The sequence below is a fragment of the Arachis duranensis genome, chromosome 2 (assembly GCF_000817695.3).
Source record: "Arachis duranensis cultivar V14167 chromosome 2, aradu.V14167.gnm2.J7QH, whole genome shotgun sequence".
In the NCBI taxonomy this organism is placed as follows: domain Eukaryota; kingdom Viridiplantae; phylum Streptophyta; class Magnoliopsida; order Fabales; family Fabaceae; genus Arachis; species Arachis duranensis.
This window is the reverse complement of record NC_029773.3, coordinates 35,442,597-35,448,327: the sequence shown is the minus strand read 5'-3', so window position 1 is coordinate 35,448,327 and position 5,731 is coordinate 35,442,597.

The following is a 5,731-nucleotide window of genomic DNA, read 5'->3' as shown; positions in this document are numbered from 1 at the left end:
GCAGACTTTGTGATCCTGGATTCTTCAGAAAATGGAAATGACTCCATAATACTTGGTCGACCATTTTTGGCCACTGCTAGAGCCATTGTGGACATAGAGCAAGGAGAGTTAACCCTTAGGATGCATGAGGAGAGCATCATCCTGAAAGTCTTCCCAGAATCACAAAGGGATGAAGAAACAAGCAAAATGAGTGATGATCTCCTTCCAAAGCAATCAACTGAAAGGGAAGTGGAACAGATAAACAAACAGATACAAGAAGAAAAGGGGATTCACAAGGAAGCAGGGGTGATCAGCAAGAAGGAAGGCATCACAACTCAAGTAACTGTCAAGAAAAAAGGATCAACAAGCAAAAAAAGGGTGAAGAGCAAGAAAAAGGCTCACAAAGGGTGGAAGAATAAGAAAATTCCAACTGAAGGATTCTCTAAGGGTGATAAGGTGCAACTAGTATACCAACAGCAGGGAGCAGAAGATGATTACACTGTCAACCAAATTCTTTCTCTTGAGCATATGGAAATTGAGCATCAAAGCACACAGAGAAAGCTGACAGTGAGAGGTGACAAATTGAGACATCACCAACATCAACCACCTTAAAGGGAGGTCAATGTCAAGCTAATGACAATAAAAGAGCGCTTCATGGGAGGCAACCCATGGTTTAAGATTTCTGTCTTCTCTTTTATCTAATAAGCTATGATTCTTCTAAATATGGTTTTGAATTTTCATGCCTGGTAAATGCATATGTCATTTTGAAGCACATGGCAAACTTCTAAGTTTGGTGTACCTTAAGGCACACCCAAGTTCATTGTTCAAAGAAGAGGATTGTCTTTTAGAGCATATGCATAAGTCTTTTGATAAAGCATATGACCAAACACTAAGTTTGGTGTCCGCATATGCAACAAGGTTCAGAGGATCATTTTCCAAGCATGGACTCAAAACCATACAGATAAAGGATCATACATCAATTTGTTTTAAAAATGCATCAATTGTGAGAACGGTTTGCATTGTTAAGCCATCCCCTTAATAAAAGATAAGTTTGGTGTTCACCAACTTTTAACATTTTATTTAGGGACACAATTGATCACAAAAAAATTTTAATAACTATTAAACAAACCAAAACAATCTATTTTATTATTGCAAACAAGTTGCCACGGTTATATTATATTCTAAGCTTGCTGTTTTGATTTATGTAGGAGAAAAAGGTTAAGACAAACACAAGGAGGGGCCACGGCTAGGAGGAGCTATGTGAGGGAGGTCACATGTGCCTAGGAGAACGTGCTCATGGGGAACAAAATTTGTATGCATGCAACATTGGACACCGAAGTGCATGCAGCCAATGGAAGGAGAATCCTCGTCAAGCCTCAACCATGCATGCAAGCCGTCCATCTCATGCATTCTTTGAATGAACAAACCAATCTCAGCCCTTCATGAACACAAACGGTTCCCTCTTCATTCATTCATTGTGATTTTGTTGAAAAGCTTGGAAACATGGCCTATAAATAGCCGTTGCACCAACACGGCATACACTTTCTTTTATTCAAGCCACTTTCATATTAAAACCATATTCTCTTCAACTTCCAAAAAACTAACATAATCCCTTCACCTCACACATCAAAACCGAACCAAGATTCACCCCAAACACAACACATATTTCTTCTACTCTTACTTCCTCTTTCTTTTCACTTTAATTTTCAATGGCCTCCTCAAGCTCAAAAAGAAGGCCCGGGAAAGAACCCATGATAACCGAACCTCCATCATTTGATGCACGCAAGTTTAGATCCCAATTCCATGAAGGGAGATATCATAGGTTCATGAAGGGAAAGAATGTCATCTATGAGAAAGGCCTTGATTTGAGGGAAGGAGAATACCCCATCATGAGGCAAATTACTAGAGAAAGAAGGTGGGAACTCTTGTGTGCTGGAAGGAGAATACCCCATTATGAGGCAGATTACTAGAGAAAGAAGGTGGGAACTCTTGTGTGCTCCTCTGACTGACATCAGTGCTGTAATGATCAAGGAGTTCTATGTAAATGCTGCAAAAGAAAACAAAAATAGTGCTCCTTACACAAGCTATGTCAGAGGGGTTGAAGTGAGTTTTAGCCCTGCTGCTATCACAAGAGCCCTCAAGTTGAGAACCATAACCTATCCAGAGCTTAGTTATGAGGATAGATTGCAACGGGAGAATAATCCTGATGAAATCCTGCAAGGGATATGCATGGAAAATACAGATTGGGAAAGAGATTCAAAGGGGGTTCCAAGTCACATAAGGAGAATAAATCTTACTCCTGTGGCAAAAGGATGGTTTGAAATAGTGAGGAGATCTATCCTTCCAACTGGAAATGCCTCTTGGGTCACAATCAAAAGAGCACTCTTGACACACTGCATCTTGCATGGGGGTGAGATCAATGTTGCACAACTCATAGCCGACAGCATTCAAGATATGGCAGATAGCACAAGCAAGTCAAAAGGCCTTGGACATCCAAGCACCATCCTAAGGCTATGTAACAGAGCTCATGTCGTTTTTGAAGATGAGGACACAACAAAAGTGAATAAAGGGAAATGGATTACCAAGAAGAGCATGGAGGGAACGAATGAAGAAGAAGACCAAGAAGGGGTAGTAGCTCCTAGACAAAGGAGATCACAAAGAGAGGAAGGACGAAATCAAGCTTATGATGCCATAGATATGAGCCAATTACAAAGATCAATTGAAGAACTATCTCAGCAACTCATGCAGGCTCAACAAGGTCAAAATCAATTTATGCAGGCCGAACAAGGCCAAAATCAAGAGGGCCAAGAGAAATATCTAGAGCCCCACCCTGCATTCATGGAGCAATTCTTGAAAGAAAAAGAAGAACGAGAAGCTTGGCAGCATCAAATGGAGGAGAAACAAGAGAGATGGCAACAACAAATGATGACTCAGCAGCAAGAATTTCAAGCACAGATTCTTGAAGGACAAAAAGAGCAATACGAAGAATTCAAGGAATCATATGATAAGCTGTATTTTAGTCAAGCTAAAGCAGAGGAGTATAGTCACAACCTGTATCAATGGAAGAATGTTCATCACACCATGGGAGAAGTTAGACATGTACAAAGAATGGAGTATGATGAAAACATGCAAGCAAGGTTGGAGTACTTGACCCACAATTTGCCAACACTCAATCCTGAGATCAAGCCATTTGAGCAATGCCCTGAATTCTTAGCCAAGCAACAAGCAAAATCTCGTCAATACACTGAGTCAACCTTTAACACATTGGAAACTTTTGGGCTCAAAGGACTCATAGACTCTGTTTGGGCTAGAAGATGTCCTAGTGAAGAGATCCGAGACTACTCCAAGACAGGGAAGAGAAAGAAGAAGAAGGGAGAATCAAGTGGCAGCCATGACCATTAGAAGGTGGCAAAGTTCTTTCATACTTCCTCTTTCATGTCTCTAATAAGGAGATGCATGTCTGAAACATGATATGCCTCCATCATTTGTTTCTTTTACTTGATGCATTTTCTGTTCTTTGCTTTTTATTTTAGTGAGTTAATAATTAGCTAGAAAAATGATAAGTCTGCATAATGCTTGTGTCCATCACTTAGCTTGAAAATTGCTTTGTTTCCCATATGCTTAAATAAAAGAGTTTGGTTTGAATTGAAAAGTAAAGTATCCAATGTTGCATAAGTATGAATGAAAGTTGGTGGTGGCATATGTGTTTGATTAAATGCATGACTCATGAAATAAGTGTTGCATAATATCATTCTCATTCAATTGTGAGTTAGCTTGCTGTTATAAAAACTTTTATCAAGAATGAAACAACCCTTGGTAACAAAAACAGAAAGAAAAAGGAAGGAAAAAGCCAAAATGGCAAGAAAAACAAAGAATAAAGGTTGGACACCAATGGCTTGAACCTTAGGACAAATGCCTGTGGTGTTCTTGTACTGAGATCTGCTTGGATGAGTAAATTCTAAGGGGTATTTTGAAACCCGGTCACTTAGATCAACTGATTTGGGATGGCCAATTGAAAATCCACAATAAAGAGCAACTTAGATACAAAGCATTTAGTTATCCAAAGAGATGCTGGGCATCAATGATCCTAGGAAGAATTAATGAGCTAAGTGTCTGTGGTGGAAAGATGCTGAGCAAAAAGAAAAGAAAATAAAGCCAAAAGCTATGCTGCAGCATTTGACACCCAACCTCAAAAGAATAATAAGCTTGTTAAAGCATTATAAGCCAAGAAGAGTTAGCAAGGGAGTAATCAAAAGGTGAGTCTTATAACAGTAAGTTTAGCAAACCATTGATGCAAAATGTGTATTATGCAGCAGCAACAATAAATGAGTTGTCATTGTCTGCATAAATGCCCCATAGATCAAGTTCTAATGCCCTCTAGGAGAGCAACATAGGTGACCAAGCAAGAATAGGCAACTCTGCCCTGCCCACTACAAGGGCAGAGCACAAAATGGTGCCTTGGGACCAAGAGAAAGCAAACTCTGCCCTGCCCTTGTGGAGAGCAGAATCGGGCATCTCAAGGAAAGAAATCAAGAAAAAAAGGTCACCCATGCATGCCACAAGGTTCGAACAAAGAACCATGAGGAAGCCAAGCTCTAAGACCAACTACCGTGCCAAGAAGCCAAGAAAAATGTAGCGTGTTTGCCTCTTCCCAGTTTCGAACATGGGCCATGAAGGAAAGGACCCTGCCCTGCCCTTGGCGTGGGCAGGGCAGCAATTGGACTGGCGCACCACACACAAAATTCTGGCGCACCAACCGTGCGCACCAACGTCCCCTGGCAGCACCAATCGTGCGCACCAACATTCCCTGGCGCACCAAACCGTTCCTGCTCTGCCCTTGGCGCGGGCAGGGCAACGTTTTCCTTCCCTGGCACACCAATTTTCCTCCTGGCGCACCAATTTCCTCCTCTGGCAGCACCAACGCACGCACGCCTCAAATCTGGCGCACCAACTTTTCTGCCCTGCCCTTGGCACGGGCAGGGTAGCCTCTGGCGCACCATGGCCGCACCAGACTCGCACCAATTCGCACATGGCCGCACCAAATCCATGCACCAAGCTTCATTTTTCTGCCCTGCCCTCCACAAGGGCAGGGCAGCCTCCTGGGAGTGACTTTTTGGGCCAAAATTCAAATTAAAAATTCATTTGAATTCATTTCTTCACCAATTCAAAAGCCCATCCAAATCCCATTATCCAAGAATAGAAAGTGTTAATTCATTTCTTCACCAAATCAAAAGCCCATCCAAATCCCAAAATCCAAGAATAGAAAATGTATATATAGAAGCTAGCTTGAGGTAATTAGGATCTTTTTACCTTCTTTTGAATTTTTACCTTCTGACTTACTCTTGTCTTAGCTTTGGAATTTCATTTTTCTTTGAGCTTTCTTGAGAGACTTGTCCGAGCACTAAGAGGATCAAGGGAGAATTGACTGATCTCCTTCCTCATTTCCCTTGGGCAATTCTACTTTTCTGTTTCTGAGTCTTGGGTGTGTGAAATTGGGGAAATTCTGTCCCAATTCCCATTCAAACTCTTTGTACTTTGTTTTCTGCAGAATTCAATTTCAATTCTGTCCTTCTATTACTTCTTCTTTAACTTTCTGTCAATTGCTTAGTTACTTCAGATCTGGGAAGGAAATTGGGTTTTAGGCTCTGCTACCTAAGCCCTTGGGATCCTAAGATCATAATTCATTCTTGGTTCTTCTGTGAACCTTTGCTGCATTTTATTTTCTTTCTGTTTGAATGCTATTTGCTTCTGA